The sequence below is a fragment of the Varroa jacobsoni genome, unplaced genomic scaffold (genome assembly GCF_002532875.2).
Source record: "Varroa jacobsoni isolate VJ856 unplaced genomic scaffold, vjacob_1.0 scaffold_606, whole genome shotgun sequence".
Lineage (NCBI taxonomy): Eukaryota > Metazoa > Arthropoda > Arachnida > Mesostigmata > Varroidae > Varroa > Varroa jacobsoni.
In genome coordinates this window covers 1-11,666 of record NW_019213508.1, presented here as the reverse complement: position 1 = coordinate 11,666, position 11,666 = coordinate 1, and the positions used below count along the sequence as shown (strand labels likewise).

At 40.0% G+C, this 11,666-nt stretch overlaps 2 long non-coding RNA genes across 2 annotated transcripts; one reads left to right on the top strand and one right to left on the bottom strand.

The window, feature by feature from the left end:
- The first annotated feature begins 16 nt into the window (after positions 1-16).
- On the top strand, positions 17-8,290 carry LOC111261877 (uncharacterized). The gene is made up of 3 exons (XR_002681262.2): positions 17-3,175; positions 7,190-7,471; positions 8,075-8,290. It is a non-coding gene; the product is annotated as an uncharacterized LOC111261877 (long non-coding RNA).
- On the bottom strand, positions 3,168-7,207 carry LOC147753267 (uncharacterized). Its single transcript, XR_015311714.1, has 3 exons — positions 7,119-7,207; positions 5,562-5,826; positions 3,168-4,685 (listed from the first exon to the last, which is right to left on the bottom strand). It is a non-coding gene; the product is annotated as an uncharacterized LOC147753267 (long non-coding RNA).
- Positions 8,291-11,666: the final 3,376 nt, after the last annotated feature.

The window sequence follows — 11,666 nt, the reverse complement described above, 5'->3', positions numbered from 1 at the left end:
AAAGAAAATACTGTTTTATTTTCTTTATATAACGTGCAATAAAAAAGAAGAAAGAGCAGGTCATTCTCTCAAAAAGGCCATCAGTTTCTTAATCGGGATAAGTTTACGTTTACTTTTTGGCCCTCTCTATTTGTCAGTGTGCACCTGCTAAAATTGTATCAATATTACATCACCGAATGAATGGCTACGTAATCATTTAAGGTAGCATCAGGCCAAGCGCTATTAACAGTGAGGTAGTATAGTGCGCGTTCACGTCAGTCCATCATTTATATCGAAACTATTCTAGTCAACTGGGCACGAGCAGATCGCGAACACAAAGTTTTACTTCGAGAAACGACTGTTTATCCTTGACACTAAGGGGTTGCGCAAATTTTTTGAGTTCTCTATTCGAACATTCTCGAAATATTGCTCGCTTATGGTCCATGTTTTCAGATGATCCATAGGCTGTAATGCATCGTTCAGCCATTGGTACAATGCTCTCAATTAAACGCTCTATTTCGCTATCCCCCACTCGTTGAGAGAGCGGCTCGATGCACGGACGTGACGCAGCTACGACGGTCTGTAAATGGATATGGGGAACTACGATCAAGAAGTAGGTCATAAAATAAGCACAAAAATAACCAGCTGTTCGCCAAAGCCATGTTCGTCTGCCCAATATTTCACATTGTACATATATAATTCATGAACCCTGAGAAACATATACATCTCAAGCTAGCGTACCAACTAGGAAATTTTGATATAACGATATTATTGTATCATATGCTATAAGATAAATATGTGCTAACAACCGCCTAGAGGGTCAGGGTAATCGTTAAGTCTCACATCGCATACATAGACAGAAGGCTTCGAACCTGAACGTGAAATTGATTCCACAACCTTGTTACTATTTTATCATGGGCTATGCATAATAGTTGCAAGCCAAGTGTTCAGTCGAACAGTATCGAAAAAATTATTGCAGATTATATTGATTAACGTATACATGATCAAGCCGATAAACGACTCAGCTTACGACTAGATATAAAACATTCCCCTGTTTTAACCGATGGGCACTCCACTTTTCACCAGTTGTGGAACACTGCGATATATTTGGTTTTTAATATTTCCATCGTCCCCTGTCGGGATGCCTGCTTTGAAGAAGATAAGTGTAGATTTCCAGAAACCTTTCAAATCTATCCAATCGACGGTAAACTACGCAAGTACAGCATACGCTCACATAATGACAGGGATATTTATACTCCTTTGTAAACAGAGACAGTATTACAGAAAAGTTTGATTTGAGTTGTTGAGGCTAATAAGCTTAGAAGTTGCACATAAACTTTGTTAGAACGTGAAGCTCCCAACTTATCCTCACTCATAATAGGTCCCTTTTCCATTGCTCGTTTCTATCCTTGCTGTTGAAAAGTACTCAGTGGCACGAAACGGTACAACGTGCATATATTTAAGTTGACATAGAAACGGAGGAAAGCAGAGCGCGAGGACTGGGGAAAGCGGCATCGTTTCGGTAGCACCTTGTTTTGCCCCGGGGTCTCCTTCTCGACGTTTGAGGATCTTTCCATCCGTTTACAATGGCAACTGCCGCAGTGAACAGTAAAAATGTTCCGAAATTAGCGAGTGAATGGTATGTACGCGCCTGTATCGTCGTCGACTCAATGTTCGTGCCTCTAAAAAGCACCTGTTGAGATAGGTGATGTAAACCACGGACGTGACAGCTTCGAAGGTCGTCCTGTTCCATCCTTGCAGAAGAAATATCAGGGATTCTTACAGACAGCAGTCGGAGGTGTTGAAAGGTGTATTAGTGGGTAAAAAAACAAAGCGGAGAAATTAATAGAGAGAAACAAAAAAAAAAAAGGAACAAAGTCCATGAGAAGGTGGCCGGCCGGTCCCGCTAGCTTCTGTTTAATGCACCCCTTTCCTTGCTGCATTAGGCTGTGGCAGCCGAGCACAGGCAGTATAATAGCCCTTTTCCCTCGTAAGTATAGACAGGCTTACATGGTACTTCCTTTAGGGGGATGAACAGATAGACCTTAGAAAACCGTGTTCTCAAAGGTGGACATGTTAATCCGCGAGAGCAGGGTTGTATAGGGCTTTCAAGATTACCAAATATCCAATCCAGTGTCCCACATAGAGCAACTGTCAGGCGCACATATTGGCTGAGCTTGATGGGTAACGTGGCTGTTGATCTGAGCAAGCAGAGATCACTCCGGCGCTGTAGTCCATCAAGGCGGATCCTCCAGCAACACGAACTTTAAGTTCTCAAAGAATGAGCAAAGAGACGATTCCTGGGCACTTCATACAGATCAGCAGACATTTCTATCCCTGAGAAGATAATCTATCTTTGTAGAAGCGTACTTCTATCTAGTGTCCATGTAAATATTCGTGACGGATCGCACGATAACTTGTTACAGATGCACCACAGAGCACCGGGGTTGTACCATTCTACGTGGACCATGATTTTATTTCCAGAAATCTACAATTATGCAGGTTACACCACGAATGATTAGGCATCATTGCATACTTCAATAAGATAGATATCGCTAGTTGAAGCCAAACTTTTCTATTGTATTGATATTCCATGGTAATGGTTTAGGTTTATATTCCGAGAATAGAGGGGACTAATTTGGCACTGTTTTTTATTATTTACCGATCTGAGGTACTGGCGGTCCCATCATATTACTACACAGTATAAAAAGTGCCTGTTTATTACTTCATATACAGCAAGCGTGTGTTCCGGTAACATGATTTGAGAACCGACACATTGAAATTATCCTAGCGTAACGCTAAAACCTCAACTTTTCTTTAGGTCACGTGATAACGGTAGCGACCTTGATCCCCCTGGGAGTTGTTGAAGTCTATCTTTGTGAGGTGTAGTGCATGGACTACCAGGTACTATATTTGCAGGTTTATTACATATAGCCGCTAGCCGTTCGCAATATAAAGATTGGTAGATAGTCGGAGTGTTTACATTGTATTTCATTTATAAACCGGCATACAATTCTCATCGCCAGAAGCGGTGTTAGTACCATTATTATGATAGTAGCTTATAGTTATTCAACCAAAGGCAGTTATACTGAGTGCCTGGATGAACGATTCTTGGTTGCAGTGCGACTGCAGAATGGGAATGATTACTTTAACGCGCTTGGTTATCTGTTCGTCCGACGGACACGGCGCTGCAATGGTAGGTACCGTGTGTTTTTGCCATGTCCGTCCATCAATCGTAGTAAGGTACCGGAAACTCTCTTGGATATTCTTGCTTTAGATTTATTAATGACGCTCTACAGATTCGCGTAAGGGAACAGATATTAATGATCCTTTTGCAAAAAAAATCTTTCTTTTATTCATCGAACCAGCTACAAATGTGCCATGAATTGTTACGGACCCATGTTTATTTACTTTTTTTTTTATATTTTACAATACTTAATGCCATTACCGTACATGTATTTATATGTTTTTTTTTAACTTAATTATGAAACAATAAAAATCAGATTTCATCTATTTACCTTTGCTGGTGGTAGTCAAATATTTCACGTATAAAAGGCAACAATACAATATGTCAAGATGAGATTTAGTATATAGAATTAATAAAACACTTTGCGTCGTATAGGCCATACGAGTTTTGTTAAACTTATAATAACTAATCTGAGAAATTCGCCAGATGTTTTAAGGGTGGGAAAAAAGAACAATAAGCGATATGATAGCTATCACGGTTTCATATACATATAGAGCATATACATGTATTTTCGGGCTTATGGAAACTTGGTTCGATGCAAAATTCATAATGGAACCTATCCATGGCAAAACGGGTGACGACATATCTTTAGCCAATTCAGCCCTTTCCATTCGTGTAGCCTCATCGCACGCGACGCGGAAAAATCCTCATGATTCTCTGAATTTTTACTATTAGTTTCTAAGGTTGGTGTTAGAGGCTTCTATTGCTAGGAGCTCAAAGCAACGACGTAGGTTTAGGATAGTAGTGGCACGTCTGTGCGCTAGAAGATATGCGAGGCGATTTTAGGTCGTTGTGGGGTAATGCCACTGCTATTTTGAGAACAAGGAGCTTTGACGTAATTCAATTGTTCAAGGTTCTTCACTGTAAGGTCTTCTAAGACACGTTGCGGTCGGAATTATTTTGAAATCAAACAAGATGAGAATGATTGCGAGAGACAAGCGATGAGGCGACTTGATCGTTCATGCAGCCGACATTGCCTTCCTGCATTTTCGGACGGCGTATGCGATGAAGCTTTTGCCACTGGTGAAGAATAGCAAACACAAGTTCGGAAACCGATTAACATAGGCGAGGGGCGTACCTGGCTAAGTGTAAGGTGCCCGTGGCAAAAGTTCGGCCCGTATTTCGAAATAGGTCTTCCTTAAGTTTATGGTCAATGCCAAATGTGTGTGTGCCGCGTCGAGCCCAGCTGGAATTTTCTGCACTTGGAAACTGTTGGATTCGTATATCGCCAAGTCCTTTTCATACCAAATAATTTGGCCTTTCTATTTAGTCAAGCGACACTCCAGCAAGATGCAGACTCACAGTCGACTTAGACGGTTGTCTCCCTGAGCCATCGAATACCCTTAATCGGGACAATGCGGACAGCGCCTTGAAGTCTTAAAGTAGACCATTATTAGGACTATAAATATCCTTTATTGATTGAACGGCAGACCGTGGTGTACTATGAGCCGTGAGAGGCCTAAACACAACAGATTATCGGATCAACTGTTAATGCTTGGACGATATAGTTTTATTACGTTTACATTAGCACTTCAATATCGTCTGGTAGGAAAGAACGTAGAAACACACATGCACATACATACGCTAATGATACCTATATACCGTAACATGCAAGTGAGTTAGATGAGGCTCTAAACCGCCCTTTTTGGTTTATGCTAACCGGGCATAATACTAAATATCAGCAGTGAAGCAGTTCTTATGAACGTATTACGAATTGTTTTTAAATGAGAAGCTCGCTTATTGCAAAGAAACTGCATAGTACATTTGTTTGCCTCGTATATTTGCTTACGTGTGCTTACTATCCGTTCGAACGTATCGGTCGGCTCCGGCTAGCCTCTGCAATATCATACTACAAGTCTTGAATGATCGCTTCCGCAGCATGTTCATATTACAATGGCTGTTTAACGAACAAAAGAACGAATGTATCTGCACAGTTGTCTAGCGACGGTATAGCCTAATTAAATTAAAAACGCACGGTGATACGTCAGTCAAAGAGGCAATAGGCCTGAGCCGAAGTTATAGAGACTCTTTAGACAAGCAAACATTTGGACAATCGTTAACTAGCGGTAGGCACATATAAGTTAACTATTTTCGGTTCCTAGCAATTGAAGCTTGAATGCGGAAGCCAAGTTTCGAAGCGAACGTACCAGCACGATTCAGACAAATATGCAGAGAAAAACTCTAGATCGACTTGATATAGGTAATGTCAGCACTAGCACCGTTTGGAACAATCTTTGCCACAACTATTTCGTACTAGAGCCTGCCCTTTAGAGCCCATATCGGGATCATTCTAATAAACGTTAACGACTATTGTCCTCTATGTGATTAGAGTTACCTTATAAATGACAGCTCGTTGAGGATCGGATGCGAGTTTGTCAACGACGATGTTAAACTGCTCGATGATTCGGTCAGCGTCGGCCCAGACACAATTCACAATGGAAGCCACCAAAAATAACATAAGCTGTAGTCGTTTAGTCGTTTTCCAAGTGTCGCTGGCAATCGATAAGCTGAAGTGCTTACCACAGAATATACCCGACAGCATTATATTTGACTGGATACCTTTCCCTTGATGGAGTTGTTGGTTGGTCTGACAAATCGGCCTGTTGCAACATGTACCGAAGGATGCCGCACATGGTAATGTTCAGAAAAACAACGGTCACATCCATGTTAACCCAACTGGTTGTCTAAAAGTCACATAATGTGGCAATATAATTGGAATTGCCTTGTGCATGTTAGAATAGAAAGTATATAAGGTATTAGAATTTGTGCATAACTTAGAGAACAGCCCCAGCAAAAAGCTTTAACTTAACACCAAATACGAGGGCACCATTAATAATAAACTTGGAGGATGAGGGAGCCCGCCCAATTGGGGCTGGCGCATACTGTTCACATAAGCCGCCCTAGTATATTCTGAAAGATACTTCGTAGCGATTGAAACCTATATCTAGTATGATATTCGAGTCAGCGGTCACCAAAGTATCTGTGACATGGCAAAGTGATGTTGAACTATACGTAACGCTCGTTGCATCCTCAGTATACTAATAAAATGAACGTTTTCGATAAATTCACCTATACGGAATCATGAGCGTGGACAGTACGAACTACTGTCAAATTTAGGGCTTGGTTGAGTCGGCCCTACGAACACGACGGCGCTATACAGAGACGTGAACTGCCTAAAAATCAGTAAGGCAGAAATAAACAAATTTCTTGTCCCCGGAATAAGTTGTCAACTTTACTCTACCGAAAAAGACCAGCTGACAATATATTAGCTCAGCACTGTACTGTAACAAAGCAGTGTGCATTGAATAGTCTGTTAATCATTGTCAATGCAGCTCTTCTACGGCTCGCACCGTTGTCCGTCATAACGACGCAAGTTGCACTCAGAGGGGTTAGGAGGGGGCCAAAGCTGTCAAAACTACTAAAGTAAAAAGGTGCCACTCAGTTCTTAACGTTTAGCTTTAGGTCGAATTTTTCGTCTGCTGAGAAACTGACTGCCTTCCGGTCGTAGCAACTCCCACCAACTGTATCATCTCTTTTATCATTTGTTGCTTCTTTTTCGTGTCCATTGTCGATGACCTGTATACACTTGAGCAGCTATGTGTCACCGGTGCGAACACAGCAGAGTTGTCTGACTCCCTGTTCTCAGGGTGAGTCCCAAGACGAGAATGCAGTTTACTGATGGATCTCTAAGCGACCCACATTTCGAGGAACTCCACGGAATTAAACATAGCCTTTTATTTAGCCCCAGTGCATCGTACGACTTCGTCGACCTCTTTACGAAAAAGCTAAATTCATGTCTGTTTGGTTGGCCCAACAAACGAACGAATACCTATTTACATCTGCGTTTTGGAGCTAGCCTAACACACACACACACATATATGCATGTACTCACACTTACGAGGATGTTTTTTTCCTGTTTCGTTTTCCGTCTTTCTCGCTTGTATTTGCCTTATCCTCTGCAAGAGACGTCGTCTACTGAAGAGCTGTGCTACGTGATTGCGTCCCTGAGCCCCCGGAGATTCCCGAGTAGATAGGGGTTCCAGCACCGAACACCAATTATGATCGACAGCAGGAAACTACCCTCGCAGAAATCTCAGCCAAGCAGAAATCTCAGCCAACTAGGGGATCAACAAACGACAAATGAACACATACTGTTTACGGGCTTCTGGCGAAACATGTTTTGATCTGCGTTTTACTTAAATATGCGATCATACGCATTCTATGTAGAGGAAACTCTATAGTCAAGTAAGTAGTACCAATTAATATGGGATAAATGAGAGATCCTGAGAGAAGTTGTCTCCCAATGTGTCTCAATCAACCAGCTAACTAAGTTTAAACGCACTACTGCTCACCATTCGGAGAGGTACCTTACCATAGGAGTTTCGTCGACTGCGAGTGCATTCGATCGGATATTCCCGAAAGTTTCTGACAAACTGCAGCTGAACTAATATAGAAGGCCAACCATTTCAGACTATCAAAACAATAGGTAGCAGGGTTTGTCTTATCGTTGAGACGCTCTTTTTCTAACCATAAAGTAGATGGTTCATATTAATTGGACCAGTTATGTAGCTACAGAGAGAACGATCCGTCAAACATTAGTAACTTCAACAATTTAGGCAAGAATTCCTTCGCGCAAATTTCCAAGTCAATAACAATTCACAATATTAAAATGTTTTTTTTTAAATGAGAATGCACATTGGTTACTCAATACAATATAAATAAATCTGTAAATATGATTCTAGGCCCGTTTATATGGATTAAGCACGAAGATCAAACGTGCAATCAGTGTCTTCTTCATAGGCATACGGATTGAAATGGTAGTCTTAAATAAACCACTTTATCTTCTAGGAAACAACTCTCCGACAGTAGACAGGTAATGAAAGTTGAGCCACTGAGGACGAAATTGGCATAAACTGTGTTATTATACATACAACAACGTTCTCGTGACTTTCTTTCGGCCATTTAGAGTTTTTCCTTACTACTTTACAAATGGCGCAGGTTTACTGTATGTATGCTCGTGCTCAACTAATTTATTTCTATTTACTTACGCTTAAACATTTTAAAATTAACTGTTAGGACACGTTTCGATGACTTCAATATTTCTACGACCATGAATCTGAACCATAGCAAAACATTCTTTCGAGTGCTCGAGTCTAACACGAGCTAGTTGCCTTACATTTGTATTCGATAAATATGCTTCTTTAAAAACCCTAAACTTAAGTTAATATTATTATCTGTTTTATGGAAGCAAATAATTGATAGCACAACTTCTATTTCCAGCCCAGACGGTACCAACAACAATGGGGCGGTTCGCCGCTATAGAGGACAAATTCTCAGTTCGATTGAAAACCAATATAATTTTCATTTCGTTTATTGGAAGCTGGCTTTGATAATCAAAATAGATTAGGTTCTTCAAGTGCGTAAAATGACGTTATCTATGTGCTACGGCAGCAGGCGGTGTTCATTTCACTAGCTATCACTCGTAAAGAGTAAAGTCATAGAAAATGATGCATAGGACTATTTAAAGTTTCCTTTAGTATATAAACCGTGTCTGATTGATGCCAATGACAAAAAATAGGTTGAAATTCGGACTGTAGTAGCGTGGTATCCTGTGGCGGCACAAGGATCGTTTTTAATTTCCGGTCAATAATCTATTCGGTAATCTATAATATGTAGCAACGATCAACGAATGAATAATTATGAGCTAGCATTAATTTATTTTGAATTTGGCATAAAGTATCTTTATGACCTATCTTTTTGATGATAAAATCATCGCTCGAATTTTCCCTCGATTATAGTTTTGTAGTAATATTCTCAATCATTATTTCCTTTTAACTTTAAAGAAACTTTAAAAGCAACAACAGGCACATAAGTTTGAGATATTCGGCAATTTAATTTAGCTACATTGGTTTAGTTAAGACGTATGATTTAGAACAAGTTATAAAACTGTGATATCCTTGCCAAAGAGTTTAAATTAAGCGTTAGGCAGCAGGCGATAGGTAAGCGAAATACTCTTGTCTCCTTCATAGGTGGTTAATATTACATATATATATATATATATATTAGAACATGTTCTTGTAGCAGAAAATGTTTTTTATCCTCTGCAACTATGAAGAGGCGAATCAAAGCATAGGGTAACAGCGCAGGACATATTTTTCTCGAACAGTTTATATGCTTGTAAATTGTTTAAATAATTTGTAACATTCCGTTTATAAACATTTCAGAATGTAATTCGGTTAATAACATTTTGAAATGTTTGGCTAAGATGTTAGCGTCTCTCAGAAGACCACCGGCCTGGTGAACCGTAATGCCAGCTACACCGGAAAACCTTGATCCACAATCTCATTTAGGCTGTTATATCAATTTAACTTGATCACATTTTCGATATAGAACTCGACATAGCATGAGTGTCTTTCTGTAAATTACGAACGCTGAAGATTTCAAAGGCGTCAAAATTCCTAAGGTTTTCGATATCGACGTACGAGTTGTATACTAACCCCAACGTCTGATGCCATAGTAAATGCAATATCAGGCTATTAAATGGTATATCACAACTCTGCCAATAGGGATTTTTACTATGACAAGTAGACCTATTAAGGCAGGGACGAGCTCGATCTCTCAACTGTGCTTTTTGCTTCAGCACTGAATACTTTAGAGTAGAAATGAATTTAGCTACAAATCAGATTAGGTCTTCCGTATCAATTAGCTATTAAAACTTTGATTAAACTAAAATGGAATATCTTCGCATCTCTTCAGTGCTTCTGAGGAAGCAATTCCGTGTCCTCATCTAGTGTAAACTAACGAAATGCAACTATTATCATAGGTCTAGAAATAAAAATCGGCACGGTAAGTTCCAGAACCGGAATGCACGTGACCACGCATAAATATATGTACAGTTGACGATCTTCCCATACTGGGTCGTTCGTTAATGTACAAAGAGAAGTCTTCTCAATAGCCCGACAATAGACCGTGTCTCTAACTCTATTTGCTAACCTCGCAACAATGGATATTGTCATATTGAAAGAGCCTTAGTTTCGTGAGGCAATGATTTGTAGGGTCGATCTGCTAACCTGTGTCAGCAACAGACAAGAAACTATTGACAAGATACCTTGCCGGTTATTGTCGACGCAATTCAACTGTTCCTTGAGTGACTTAAGCAGAATAGAATACCCGTAAGATTCTGATGAGCAATATTTCTATAGATGCTACTACATTGGTCATTTTATTTAGAGGAAACGGCTGAGCTTTTTTTTCGGATAGACGAATACAGGACTCGTTGAAACAATGATCAATCTATGAGATGTAGGCTGTTGACGACAGCGCTCCCGAACTATGAAGCATTTGATCATCTTTTTCGAGAGCAATTACACCCAGCGTGATTTCCGTCCTGGATGTATGTTAGGGTGTTTCTTTTTTTTTTCTACGAAACTGCCGTTCTCTTACTTGAAATTATACCGTACTTACAGGCGATCCAGGTTGTCGGGCTTTCCTTCATAACCGGCTAAACTTTTGGCGCAATGATACCCATGCCTTCGTCGGCAATAGTGATAATCAATGAATGCTGTCTTTACAAGAACAATAAAAAAGTTGTGGTAGTGTCTAGAATGTGTAACGGAATCTGTCACCTGGTTACCAGGTGGGGCTTGACTTTATCAGCGACAGCTGATAGGAGATGACGCTACTAATCTAGTAAGAAGAATGGATGTTTGAAAACATTCATTCAACAAATTTTTTTAAGATACTTAAGTAACGGCTTCTGCGCATTTACTATTTCTTTGCTACGCAGCAGCAGGGTACACTAGCTGTTTTGCACTGTCGTCGCTGCCCGAATTAATATCTGGGAGTAATTGTAATGCTTGTCCCTTGTACTAAGGCTTCCAGTAGATTTAGGCATCTTAAAAAGTGCCAGTTCTTATAGCACTTAAGTTGAGAATAATACTTGATATTAAGTTACCCAGAATCCTGTGGCCGAGTTCGTCACTTTCCATTGCGTTCTTCTGTATTTGAAATTCAAGTTCACTGTTGTGATTGACTTTTGAAAATAATGCGTTCCATTCAGTTTCCTTATTCATCTAAGTTATCAGGATAAGCCTTATAGTCTATATGTAGAAACCTTGTTACGATCACCCTTCACTTCAATGCAATAACAGGCTCAGGTACTGTAGTTACATCCTCCAAAAAAAAGGAGAATACTGTAAGGATTACAATGTTATCTTAACTATCAACTGATTCATATGTATATACTTCTACGTCATATTTGCACGTTTTTTAACGGTAAGATATGTGCATATGTACATTCCAATGATATCGTTGTTAGTTCTGTTCTATAGCTACACGTCCTTCTCTGAATATGTGAGTACAAATTTGCTGCTCAAGGTAATAGATTAATGAGAAACCGGACGGTGTATCGCAGTTTACATTTGACACCGCACTTAAGCAT